Source organism: Acanthopagrus latus, chromosome 6, assembly GCF_904848185.1.
Source record: "Acanthopagrus latus isolate v.2019 chromosome 6, fAcaLat1.1, whole genome shotgun sequence".
Taxonomy (NCBI): Eukaryota; Metazoa; Chordata; class Actinopteri; order Spariformes; family Sparidae; genus Acanthopagrus; species Acanthopagrus latus.
The window spans coordinates 17,737,763-17,752,733 of record NC_051044.1 but is presented as its reverse complement, the minus strand read 5'-3'; positions in this window follow the sequence as shown (position 1 = coordinate 17,752,733).

Sequence of the window (14,971 nt, the reverse complement as noted above, 5' to 3'; positions counted from 1 at the left end):
GAATCTTTCAGCTTTTTGCGTCATACTTCTAATTCCATCACAGTATTCATGTCAAGTGGCACACCTCGCTGTATGGAGCCCTCCGGGCACAGGTCTTGGGGTCTCTGCCTGTCAGAGTTAATAATAAAAACAGGAAGACAGAATGAGAAAAGAGAGCTCTGTCTCCAAAGAGATACACTTCGTAAACTTTGAAGATCTGAGTCTGTGTACAGAAGTCTGAGAAGCCTGATGTGTATACCGGCTGCCTGGCCTGCTACTGACATTGGTGGGCCCTTGTGTTGTCTTTGTGTCGGGGTCTCGGGCCTGGCACCCATCACACACAGGAAACAGGCCCTGGCCCTGAGCTCCACATTAAACACACAGGAAATACACACAGGAAACCGTGTCTCAACCCCTTGTGCACGGCTCGCACACTCCTCCATCCTGGACTCCCAGAGGAGGGCGAGCCGCCAAAGCCCTGCTGCACACTCAGCTGACAGCCTGTCTAATTTCTCTGCAGCGTGTACAGTCTTCACCGTCCGACCCCCCTCACCCCACATCCTCCACATCCCCCCACTCCAGACTCTACCGCAGGCCCTGGAACAGAGTCTGTTTTTGAGAGGGCAGAAGTCAGGACAGAGTTCACCACTCATTTTGTAAAATCTGCATGAATTCAGTATCCATGCATTTTTATGGTAAGAAATATACGTTATACCTTGCAGTGTTCATGCAACAGTTAAGTTAAACGGGGATTAGATGTGAAACCATAAATTACTTTGCAGTTGTTATTAAGACGTGTCTTTTCTATTTTGGGTGTCAAAGTCTCTTCAGCTGGAAACTAAACTTCCTCTTGTGCCCCCAGGTTCTCTCATGAACTTTCTCTCTCCTGGGCTTAACACAACATCTGGGAACATCACACTGATATTTCCATGCTGGGATACACCCGGAACCATTTATTTGAATTACGCAGAAGGACGAGTCAGTCATGATGCTATGCAGACAATAAGAGTATTTTTTTAAACTGCCCCAACACGCAATAGCAAGGTATTAATCGTCTCTAATCATTTTGGAGTTACCGCTGCGGTCTTAAGGCTCCACTGCTAAGTCACACTGCCCTGAAAGATTAGTCAGGGTTAACAGAAAGAACCAAGAAAGAGTCAGTCATAGAAATACCCTGAGAATGAGTCTCTCTCTTGTCTGCCCTCCTACGCCTCCAAATCTCAGGCCATCATTTAGTCCTTAGAGACTGGATAATGAAGACCCTATCTGTTTACCGCTGATTAATCAATGTCACGTTTAGCTCTGCTGCTCTGGAGCCGGACTCTCCCACTCTGCAATATCTGTTTCGCTCTGGTGCCAAAAGCCCACGGCATTTAAAAATAACTCTTCATCAAACCAGGATTAAAGTATTTTTTTGGTTTTCAGATTGTTTCTTAGGGTCTTGACTATTACCTTCAATAAAACAACAGTGTAAACACTCTCGTTCTGTATTTCTTCCCGTCGCTCGGTACTTGTCAGCAGTGGTGTCCACACTCTACTTTCTGTGTCAGTAAGCACTGCGAGTTTAGACCCTGAGACCACTCTATTTACCTTGCAAATTCAAACACTATGATAACCAATAATGATATGTATGAAACTACACCGAAGTGACACTGGTTAGTCTAGTGACCAGTGAGTGACCTCTGAGATGGAGCATGCACATCAGAGCATGTCCTCCATGAAAGAGACTGGATGTCGACTGATTGTCATAGGGTTTCTTCAGCTAATTGTTCAACTGATTTAATTGAATATTCTGAGTCTTTCTGCAGCATTATTTTGCCCCTTGCAGAGGAATGTTGTGACGCAGGGGAGCCTCTGAAATGGCCAAAGCATTAGGAAAGTTAACAGTAATGTCTGTGATATTAAAGATGTGATATGTGAGAACTGACAACCTGTTGAATTCATGCTGCAAACAAATAAGGGGCAGCGTAGCATAAGAGTAACTGCTAACTAATGGTAACTGTAGCTGCTGTCAGATTCTAAGCTCTGTTGGCAACGCAGCCAGGGGTCCTTTCCTGACTCCAACCTGACTGGGAGGTCGGAGCACCGTTGGATTGTTGGTGAATGCTGGCAGTGAGTGAGCTGGACAAGCGGGAAACAGAACTGGGCTCAGCAGTTGGGCCCACCCCCCCTGAACACAGCCAAAGCGGAACCAAACATTGGACCCCAACCAAGGTGATTTACAGCAGACACGTGACTCAAGTCAATTAGTAGTTACAGTCTTAAGTAAGTCCCAAGTACTATTTTTTCTTGGTTAAGTCAAGTTCCATGTCAAGTCACTTTTTCCCTACCAAAGAAACTGCAGTCTTATGTTCAGTAAGTGTCAGTGTCTGGCCATTTTGAAGAGAGGAGATTGAGTATTAGTGTGTGGCAAAAAATGAAATTATTGGCCAATTGAATTAACCTTTCAAGAGGTAATACGTAGAATTTAGTTTATTGAGATTCAGTGAAATAATTATAATCAAACAAAACACTTTGTAAATGCTTTCTTTGTAAATGTTTTTTTCTTAATCAATCCCACCCCTTCATTTTAAAGAGTCAAATACGGACAGCCAGACAAAACTATCCTGAAAACATGACACGAACAGACAAGTCATTTGAGTAATGTTGTCTCAAGTCAGCTCATAAGTCGCAGTAACTTTCAAGTCGAAGTCATCTCTTTTCTGTCAAGCCAAGTTGCAAATCAGCAAAACAGTGACTTGAGTCGACTCGATTCCAAGTCACACTGACTGTAGTCCACATCTCTGATTTACACAGACTCATACCAGGATTCTGGCTCCTCTGATGCTAAACACAATACATAGATGTCTTGATGAGATGATGTCAACAGCGTGATTTCTTCACATTCTGTTGATTTTGAATGTTTCAAACTAAAAGTTGTACTCATAAGATCGCTTTACTATTCAAACAGTTATCACTTGCTCATAACAAATCAAAAACACTCAAAAACCTTGCAACGATTCATCAACTAATGGAATAAAAAGGAGCGTTCTGGTGTAAATGTGAAACTCACTGTCATCCTATTCATCAGCAGAGCCCTGTTTCCCTTCCTGTCCACCATCTGGTTCACATGTTTGAGTTCCCAAGATGGAGTCATCCATCAGTGAGATAGATTTCTCCCGACGTTTTTGCTCTTTCTATCCCGTATTTCATGATCACTCAGTGCTCCTTCTCCGTCGTTGGTACATGCAAAGGCGGATAAAGACGGAACAAAAAAAGCACATTTGACGTAGCACAGATATTTAGGGGGAGGGTTCATTTCCTGGGGTTAACAAAGAGCAATAATGCAAACCAGAGAAACAACACATTCTTCACACACTGCATTACTTTCTTTATTGACTGAGGCTGAATACTGGCATTCTGCTTTTATGAGAGACTTCGGAGGCAAAGCAAAGATCCTGTTTGTGATCAGAGACGAAGACACACAGGGAGTGCACACACGTCTCACGGTGATAAAGCGTGACAGATAAGGGAACGGGCAAAGATGGAAGAGTGATGGTCATGTTCGATAAAGACATCAGCTTTCTTTGATTCCTTTGAGCTCTAAAGGGAAAGATGGATTGGGAGCCTCATCTTAAGGGAAAGCCAGCGGGCTGTTCATATATCCTTGTGACACTTTGAGCTGTGACTTAATTGAAAACCGACCCCTGCAGTTTCAGCCTGTTCTGCCCCCCCGTCAGCCCCCTGAGGTAGACTGACCCCTCTCTGCAACCTCTGGTGACCTTGTGTCGGGACCAGAGTGCCTGACTGAGACTCACCTGGTTTCCATTAGTTATCAATCAAAACACTTCTCACATCAGCAGACGTCATTGCGTCTCATGCGGAGTAGGACTGAAAGGTGCGATGTCAGGTGGGTTTTGTTCCTCTATTTTTTTTGGAAATGTCAAGGATCTCCGCGTGTCACATGCAACTTAATACGCGTGACAGTCTGTTTATTCCTCTATGAGCTTCAACAGGAAGCCTGTGTTTGCATGACCCCGCGGTTTCACTGCGTTGACCTGGCGTGGAGCATCAGATAAATGACAGGTTAGCTCGTTGTAAAAGCTCATCATCTGTGCCTGTATTCTGTTACTCGGCACTGACTTACCTGACATGTGGTCAGAGAGCAGGATCCAGATGGAGGCATGACACGTATGAATAGGGATGGTCATGAGGATCCCCTAAAACACACACACATGCACACGTGTATACGCACGAATCCACTGGAAAAAAAGGACTGAGTGAGAGGTCCCAGTGGCTCTTATTTTTCCATGCAGGAAAGTGTTTGTGAAATCCGTCCGTGCGCAGCATGTTTTATGGGAGTATGGACGAATGTGATATCAGACTGATGTAAACGAGGCCGTACACCGGCTGATAGAGCATGTCCAGAGGCACACTCTCACTCTGACTTCTCTATGTAAAGTTATTCCACACAGCGATTGCTCGCCCAGCTCAAGGTCTGGCCTGGCTGACGTCCACGAGCTTAATGATCCGAGAGGAAAAAGCAGCAGTTCTTCACAGGACCATTACACTCCAACAGCACTCTCAGTTTACACCCGGGCAGTGTGACCTGTCTTAAAATCATTCATCCCAAACTCATTCAACATCACGCTTGTCCTCCTTTTTTTTCCCCCTCTAAAGTCAGTCCAAACTCTTTAAGTTTAAAGGGCAACTTCACTTTTTTTTCGCATTTAAGTGTGTTTACAGGTATTGAGGAGTTCTACTGCATATGTGAACAAGTAAGAAAGATCCTTTTGCGGCTCCGGAGGAAACTGCATGTAACCTGATAAAGTGCCTACAGGGATGTCACTCGGTGGCTCAGTTGCATTGTGGGTAATGAAGGCGCGAGGTTTTGAAGAGAAGGAGAAATGTGTGGAATAAAGAAGGTGTTATCTCTGGTTGTAACCATTTTGATCATTTGTTCTTAGATGCTCATAATGAGTCCAACAGTGATATAGGAGGACAGCAGCAACGTTTGACCAGTGGAGTCCTTTTGAAAACCTGGTGTTTACATCACCCACTCTGGACCTTGGCCACTGAGTGACATCACTGGGGGCAATTTATCGGGTTACATCCAGCTTCCTCTGGAGCCGCATAAGGCTTCATACCACTTTTTCACATATGCAGCAGTACTCCCCAAGACCTGTAAAAACACTTTAATGTATACAATTTGGGAAATAAAAGGAGCCATTGAAATTAAATACTATGGTCTTCTTAAGCCAATCATATCGCCTTCCCCGGTCTGATGTTGTCAGCTGCCGTTTCAGCAGCAATTGTAACTAAACCCTCCTCCATCTCATTTACCTCCAGATCCCCAAGCCCCCACTTCCTCCACATCCATCCAGATCTCAACCAGTCTCTTCATCTAGTCAATACCACCACCACCACCAGATATTTGGATGGATGGACCCGCGGCACTAAATGGAAGACACACACTGTGTTCATGTTCACTGTCTGTATCTGATCCTGTGCCCAGACTCACAGGGTCACTTACTGCTCACCTAGCGTCAAAGAGAATTCGTCAGCTTGCGCTCCCTCATTACTCACATGTAATAAGGAAGACTGAATCATATCTGTGCAAAGCTCCTTAACACGTAAATCGGACTACTATTTAAAGGACTCTTCTACTTAAAATCGATTTTGCTTGTTGTTACTTCACATGGATGCTACTGTAGTGTGCAGGATGATGGAAAGTAAGAAGCCTGTTGTCACATTCACACTGCAGATGAAGTTTCTGTATACTCACTTTGAATCTGAGCTAAACACGTATGTTCGAGCATGATGTTGTGACATCACCATTAGTGTGGAAGTCAATCACGGTCCATTATGCAGCTTACACATGTGGAGCACATGTGATGTAGGAACGGGAAGCCTTCAGGACACATCTTGTGTGCAGCAGTTAAACTTTGAAATGAAAAACATTTGCAGATTCTGGATGTTTTTTGATGAGAGAGAAGGATTACGTGAAATTCTAAGAATCATAACAGAGTAATTGAAATTTTTTCAGACATACACTGTTAGTCAAAGCAGAGTATTGTATAACCTTTCCTAAACCTGGAGTACTTTAAATCACCTCAGAGACTGTTGGGACATAGTTTCAGTGACCGAGAGGATACAAGTGATCCGTGCGAACAGCAACCAAACACTCTGAACCGAAACGAATATGTGGCTGGACGGAGCCGGGTCATGCTGGCCCTCAGGGGGCCTGACCTCGGGGTTAACTACTCGGCAAAGTGCTGTAAGTCGTAAAGCCAAACGTGAGAGAAAAGGGTCATTAATGAGGAGTGCTCCTTGTTAGGCAGGACTGCTCTGGTGATGATATGTGTCTCTCAGGCAGAGATCCTTCCTTCCCTGTTGCATTGTGTCGAATCTGGAACAGGATGGGGCCTCAGTAGATGCAGCTGTCAAGCAGCGCAATGACAGCGACACTGTCCAGCTGTGGCCTCGTGTGGCGTATCTTGTCATGTGCTTGAAGGCTGAAAAGCGACATTCAGATGCAGCGATTAACATGTATCAATCACTTTTATATTGGCCATACTTGAGCAGATTTTAAAATGATGTGACAAGCCGGAGGACAATTTGTTTAATGCTGCTGGACTTCTGGAAACAGAAGTTCCACAGAGCCCCTTTCAATTTAACACTATTTTCTCTATAGTGAACTGATGCCAATATGAATTAAAACACACATTAAGTCTCTACAAAACTGTAAACATTACAACTAAACTGTCCAAAAATTATAATCATCTATTTGGATTTAATTCTGAACAGCAGTCTTTACATTAGTTGCAGTAGCTCGCGGGGGAGTCCTACTTTATCTGTAAAAACACTCAGGTCATCCGACCTTGACTTCTGAAGGCCAATCCCAGCTAGTAAAGCAGGTTTCAAGTGCAAGTGTCTGGACAAGTAAGTAAGTAAGTCAGTACTGGAGCTGCTGATTTAAAAACCAGGGAAAGCCTCTTTGATTCCGGTCACATCCTCCGGGTTGAGCCGGAGGCCTTGAAGCCCTGTTGTGGTATGCGGTGGGTGCGATGACGGCGCGTCCCCTGGGAAATATTATGTTACGCTGCTGGTTTTGAGATGAAAAGTAGGATTCAGGATAGTCAGGATACTCTGGTGCAGGGATTTTTGGATCAGCGTTTTTAAAGAGGAGTTTTGATGTCACATTGGGATGATAATCCTTGTCAACATGTGCGGAAACTGAGAAGACAAAATACTGTAATCCCTCCATATATTCACATCCTTCAAGTGGGCCTGTTTTTACATTCATTTTTTTTTTTTTTGTGAGCGACTTTTTATTAGCTTTGACATAACACATTAAAGCACACAGTGAAAACATCTGGGAGATCTGGGCCGTTTAGAAAAGAGAAGAGAAGGAAAAAAAGAAAAGCAGTGAGTCTCTGGTGGCATGTAATAAAAACTTTAGGCCCAGATAATTTGGAGGAGATTGAAAAGTAAACATCCAAATAAAATACTGATTAATGTTACTTGGCCACCAGAGAGCTTAAATTGATGTAGCTCTGTTCCCACATCGGTTCCTTTGAACGTTATATCATGCAAATGGAGGAGGAAATACCAAGAAAAAGAAAAGAGAGTCACAACACATCCACGGTAATAAAAAGAATGGAAATAAAACAAAACAAAGAAACTTAATCCCATTACGGCGTGACAGGAGGCTACAATTACATCCATCTGAACATCGCTTCACAGTGACGTTTTCTGACTTGTCTGGCATATTACCTTTGATATGAATATCCACAGACGCCTCTGCCCAGTTCTCTCTAGGCTGTGGACCTGTGACGGTTTTGCCTCTTCTTTATTTTTTTGTAATTCTTCATTTGCACAATAAAACAAAGCAGAAACACTTGGCCTGAAAAAAAGAAGCAGATTTTGTGGGTGAGATTCAGAAAACTCCTGGAGGCTTATAACAGGAATCTCACCTCATAGTGTGTTACAAGCAAGGAAAAGTCCTGTGATATACAATATAGATAAGCACAAGTCAACATAGGATCAAAAAGCAAGCATAAGGTAGCCGGCATCAAATAGCAAAAACAAATATTTTTTATGTGTGTATGTGTACATCTATGACCTTTATGCAGTAGATAAGAATGAGGCTTCTTTCTATAAGAGGTGGACCACAAGACAGCACCATGTCATGACCGTGTGGGGAGTAAAGTATGTTCAATGGACAGATTTGTGATGAATTAATTGGTGATCAGGGCTGTGATTCTCCAAATAAGTTAACACTTCAAGCGTGCTCCTGGAGGCTGGATGTCAGCCGTCCAGAAGGACAAAGAGTTTTCTAGATCCCAGGCCCCTAGGCCTTTGGTCTTGAGTTCATTTACATTGGTTTGCAGTATGTAAAGAATGAGAGGGCTATAGAACTCTTTAAGTTTTCACAGCTGATTGTGGCTGGAGATAAAAGAAAAATGAAAAGCCAAGAAGATGGAAATCATTTGGACGTCTCAAACACACACAACTTCAGATTTTCCCAGTGCGGGATTCAAAGCATAACTTTCCATTACCCATCTCTTCAGAGTTCACTCCTGTTCTTTTGGGTTCGAGTGGTACTGCAGGCTGCAGAGCGGAAAAAGGAGCGAGAGGAGTGCAGTAGCTCCACGGTGACTCCTCACAAGCTGGGCTTTGTGTGGAGGGCCGTTTCCTGCGTTCACAGGAAACGCTCATATTAGAAACAGATTTTCTCTGACAGTTGATTCGAGCCAAAGCCCGGCTGAAAGCAGCCTCAGCTGCTCCGGCCAGCACACAGAAAAGGAGGGAGGGAGAGAGAGGGAGGGAGGGAGAGAGCAGCTTTGAAACTCATCTCCCTCATCTTGCAGGGTGTGGGGTATTTCCTTCATTATTTTTCTTACTTTTTCTTTTTTTTTTACGACTACATATTTTCTCTCTCTCTCTCTCTCCTTCTTTCACCCTCCTCACCAACCTGCTGCCCTCTTCTCCTCCTCGTGCAGCGCTCATGTTTCACTGCTGAGTGCTATTTGATTTTTTCAAATGTCAACACACGGGAGCCCGCCTGGGCGGAGGAGTTACCCCGAGCCTCAGCGGCACAGTGAGGGTCCACGCAGAGTGCCCGATCAGACTGTAACAGCCGGGGCCCAAACATAAATACGGCATGCGACACACCATCACAGCACGCTTTTAAACCCTCAGCCAGGGGAAGTAAACATCTGAGCGTCGCAAGCGCAAGCAGCCAGTCATCTACTGGGTATATAAAACTGTCAGGAGAAACCAACTGACCCTGGACTCAACCCAAACAGTCTCTCTGCTCAACGCTGCATGTGGAGACACACATGTGGGGATTATGCACATGTGGAAGACGTATACAGAGCATTGAAATAAACCTTTAGGGATTACAATGTGTTTGGAAATAAAGGAGAACATTTGATTGCTTAAAAACAATTCTGTAATTATGAAGTTATAGTAGTTATCGTCTGCTTTTATGGTGAGGATGAGACACGATTACCGACACCCTGATGTGAGAATGACACATAATGTTTTGCAGCAAATGACTCCTCACCACACCAGTACAGCTGCTTCAGTGTGTCCAGGTATCACCCAGTAGCCGCCGTCATTCCTCATGGGTGCCGTAGCCGGGATTACCATGGTGATAACCCTGAGGTCAAGGGAAGTGTGCCAGGGGCAGGACCCCCCACACTGCAGGCAGGGTCCCCGGGGGCCACACTGTTACCTCTCAGGAGACCATTGTTTACCTCATGTCATCTTAAAGTGGCCTAATGGATCAAGTGGAGCACAAACGGGTACAAGAAGTCGGCAATAATTTCTGCTGTCACAGGCGCTCTGGGGAGGAAAGTACGGGGGAACATTCGTCCAAAGGATCATGTTTACAGTGCAGCTATCTCTGCTGAAAAACTTCTAAACTTTTATCTGATTGCAGTAAGTCAGTGTTTTACAATGTGGGAGGTTTCTTACACAGTTCAGTTTTGGTGATTATTTCTTTTTGACAAACTGAAATCCAGTGTATATCGTCTGCATAATCTATAGGTGATTTCCACTATTTGAATTACAGTTTGTTTGTTTTTTTTATTTCAGACCATAGTAGAATTTCATTATCATTTCTCATCATGATGGTTAATTTCCTTGGTGACAAGGAATTGATATTTTTTTTTAATCCAGGATGTAAGCAGGATGTAGTTGAGCTATATTATAAAATAACATTATGGCTGAAGAGAACACAGCGTTGACATGATGTAAAGAGATCTACGTAAGACATGATAATGTTTCGGCTCTACACTTTGCATCTCTCGTCTTCAGACAGACCTCTGTCAGGCCTCAGAGGATGGAAATTGGATGTGTTCACTGGGAGGCTGCTGAGTCGGGTTGAGCTGAGTCCCATTTTCCACATAGAGATCCCCCATGGTTGCAGTCCCCGGGCCATTAGCTCCACAATCAGCTAACGGCAGCGAGCCACAGCCAAATAACTACAGCAGAGGGTATAGTGAGCAGCAGCTGGCGGTTACACTGCACCCTATGTATATTTTTGGAGCTACCTATGAATTCTGGCCATTTAAGCAACACGTGACCTGCAAGTAAAATGCCACCATCTTAACTTCACCTTTGCACTGTTCGAAAGCTTGACAGGCCTGCTAGCTGCGCCTATTTACTTACGCTACCCTATGATGAGACACTTGCTGTGAGGAGTTCAGTGAACCCTCAGTTTGGGGTTGTTACGTTGCGGCTGTAGATTTCCCACCTTTTCCTATTGGTGTTGTATTTCTCTATCGCTAATCCACATGTCAGTGGGGATCTTCTCCTGTCACTTCGGTCCTCTTCTCTGCTGCTGTGTGCCGGTTCGGCTGACTTCACATCTTTTGTCCCGTCGTGCTGGTGGGCCAGGCATCATCTTACCCTCCAGGTGTTCTAAATGAGCCGTAGGTATAGGAGCACTGAGGCAGATGTGGGTGCACAATACACCCTCCATGCCCAAATCACTCACAACAACACTCCTGTTGGATCTCGCTTTCCCACCGAGCCAAACCTGCACTCACACTTTAATTATAGCGCAACCCCGTGCAGCCATGCTCACACACACACACTTAAACCCACTGAGGGCAGGAGCGAACCGCAGGAGAGAGGTTGCATCTGCTGAAAGGAAAGGCTCCTCCAACTTGTGGGAGAGGGCGAGTGTGTTCACAAAGCCCTAAGCATGTAGTCGAGGAGCCCCAAACAGGGGTTAGTGGGAGAGAGGCTTCCCTTCCATCATATTTTATTCGCAGGGCCGCCACGCTGCCAAACAACATGTTGATTTTTCGGATGAGGCTTCAGGGTGTGTGCCGCAACTTTCTGCTGGGAAAGAATGTGCTCTCCGGGTCATTTTGTGCCTCTGCTCTCGTCTATATTTGAACATGCGAATGTCCTCTGCGGTTGACCAGATGCTTTGCTCTGAGTTCAGACTGGGAGGTTTTCTTTGGCGTGGTCTGGTGATTAAACGCTGGGAGAGAGGAGAGCAGCTGAGCAGCTTAGGATCCCTCCCCACGAGCCAGAATCCCCAAAGTGCTCAGTGGTCACAGCTAGATGAGAGCTATTATCTTACAGGCTGCTCTGCGTAAATCATTTTTTGATAAACATTTCGTGCTGCATTTGTTTTGTCATGATAAAACACACATTTCATTGTTCTTTATCGAGGACAATATGGAGGACGCCGATGCATTTGTATAAGATAAGGGGGCCCTCTGTAAATAACATACATCTGCTTGAAATAGCAATGCAAATGTAAGCAAAACAATTCAGTTCAGCGGAGTGATTTTAAGCAAAAGCCGAGCAGCAGAAGCAGATGTCTCCTGCTCTGTTTATACTGCACTTCCTGTTTTCATTCCCCATATTTTCTATCTCGTACTCCCAACTTGCTATCACCCCTTATCTCGTCGAGGGCCCGTCATCCCCGTGCGAATCTGAAAGTGCATATGGTTGTGATTTTGTGGGCCTGGCTCCAGGGAGAGTGGCCCAGTTCCACACCACATTCAAAAGCTTTTCACACCTGGGTGCCATTGGGAGGGACAGCTGCTGCACAGCCCCGTGCGGCACTCCTATTAACAGCTATAATTAACTGCTCGCCATGCTGGCTTTAGAAAAAAACTCTGGACTGAAAAATGACACATCTGAATTTCATGTTATATTTTATTTCATATCACCGAAGCAAACATTAAACATGACAGGTAAGACATTTTGAGGAATAAGCTCATTTGCTTTCTTAAATGTCCACAGTGTAGGATTTACTGGGATCTGTTGGTGGGGCTGCAGACTGCAACCAACTGAACACCCTCATCTCACCCAGCGATGGCTGCTAAAAGCGTAAAATGTGCAAAATGACCTCTCTTGGGCCAGTGTTTGGTTTGCCCGTACTGCCATATTGTAGAAACATGGTGGTGCAGCATGGCAGACTTTTATATATTTGTACACTGAACATGAAGCTAAAGTCGGGCAGCCATCAGCTGCGAGCTTACTGAAACATCTACCGGCACATATAAAGCTCACCACTGATGGAATAAAGGGCCAAGGCTATCATAGATATAATATATAATATATATAAATATAGGAATGGAACCGATCTTTTCACTTAACTCTGTGCAAATACACATATATATATATACCCAAACGTTGACACATTTTATTATAGGATGCTTTTAAAGTGGCTCGCTTGATTGATATCAAAAACGTGCACTGCATGGTGCGAAATAAAGGAAATGTGGTGGAAGACAAAGCATGTAGCAGCATAAAGTGTCGGATGTTTAATGTCTTTAATGCCTTTGTGGGTCAATTTCAGGCCAGATTTGCATGCTGCTGACACTTTGATATTTAAATTACCTTTACATTCTTTGAAGCAAAACTAATATTGAATCAGTTTCAACTCAGTTTATGGTAACTTCCCTCTTTTGCCTTCATCAACTTCTAAAATGTCTGACCCTGTACAAAGATAGAAACACTGCTACAGAAGTAACAGTTGTGGGAAAGCAGAGAATCGATTTAATGGATTCTTGTACATTCTCTTTGAGCGGGATAGCCACTAATAAACACAAGAAAGAAAAAACCTCAACACAAAGCTCAGCCCTTCCTTTGTAGTTCGCAGTCTGGTGCCAATTATCCTGATTGGACAGGGCATGCGAAGGGTTGATTACTGCCCAGCTCCGAAGCCACACACCATCAGGTGTGGGACAACATGAAAAACCTGAAATAAGAGATGGGTAGTGGGAGTTTGACATTGGTGTAGTCCAGCTGTGATTCACTCAACAAAATTGGAGTCTAGTGGAACGTCGCAGCTGGACAAATTGAAATCGGATTCCTTCAAAAATGGAGCACCATTTTCAAAAAAACCTCGTGTTTCCCTGATGCTTGTACCAAAGTAAGTTTTACAGAGAGGTTTGCAGTAAAAACAAATATGTGGAATGTGTTCCTTCCTTGGCGCGGCAGCCCATTCATCTTGAAGAATAGATGCGGACAAGCAGAAGATTGAGTTCAGGCCAAATTTAATTTTGGGCCAGTGCGAGCACACAAGTGGTTCCAGAGGCAGCAGAGTTAACCACTCAATAATACCTGGAATCAAGGAGGATTTTCTTCCTGCAGCACAAGGCCAAGTGTTTAGTGATGTTCTTATACACTTAGAGCAGCTGAACACAACAGCTTTTTAAAATGGTGCTTGTACTCTTGTGGATTCTCTATGTATATATATAAAATATGTGCTTCAAAATCTCCCAGGGACATGCTAATGGTGCCCAGTTATACGCTACCATTGAGTGGCATGATAAGCCACAGCTGTCACTTTCCTCCAAATATGGCACTGGATACATAAAGTGAAACCTTTCCTCTCCACATCCACCTCCCCTTTGCTATTGTTTGGACAAGTTGCTGTAAACGTCTGCCCATGGGGAGGACTAGCAGATTTTAACTACTCTGTTTAAACTCAGTGCTTCTGCAGCCATCTCCATATATAGACTGAGATCACCGGTTTGTTTGGCTGCAGCATCTCATTTCCTCCAGAGCAGCGGACAGTGAGCCCCTCTGAGAGGGCAGCTCTCAGGGCGCAGGAGGTCACAGGCTGCAGGCGCCTTAACTTAGCTCTACTGGACCCTTTTGTCTTTGCGAGGGTCCCTCTGTTCTTCTGCTCTTAATAGTGCCACACTTCCTTCTCTTGTCCCAGCGGTCCAGTGTTGTAAAAATGCGCGGTCGCACTAAGGACCAGTCTGTCACACAACTGACCCTATTGATCTTCACCCAACTACCGTGACATCTGCTCTGCACTAATTGAGAGAAGTTCCATGTGTACAACTGTCAGCTACTACAGAGCCAGACTGTTGTAAAACAAATTCTCTCTATGGCGTTAACAAGCCTGTGTTGTTTACTGACAGGCACTGAGGACAAAGTATAATAGCCCAGATGATAAGTAATATTTCTTTTCCACTTTAAGATTCATGCGCTAACATGGAAGTAACTTTTCTCAGGGAATGACCAAATTCATTTGACTTTCTGACCAAAATACTCGAGAATAATCGATACCACTCTCATTCGCGCCCATGAGCTATGAAGCTGGAGCCGGCAGATGTTTAGCTTTATATCTTGCTATGTTGTTATTTCAACAGATTAAACAAACAATATATGACATGGCAGATGGTGAGCTTTAGGGTCCAGACACATAAAGCTGGCACCAGAGATGCCGCGGCTTTCATAATCTCACGGCCAACGAGCTGCACTTGAACACACCGCGGCAGGATGACAGTCTAATGGCAAACTAGCTAGAACGTTTTGTAGCTGAGTTTGAGGAAATAACGCAATGCAAAAACTACAGCCACAGGCGCTCAATAACGGCCCCAGACCAATACGCCTTGTGTGTTAGAGCCCTTAGAGGTAATGAATGGCAAATCTTGTCACATTTCAACCATGCTAGGCTAGCTGTTTTCCCCTGTTTGCAGTCTTTATGCTAAGCTAAGCTAAGCAAATGGTCTGCTGG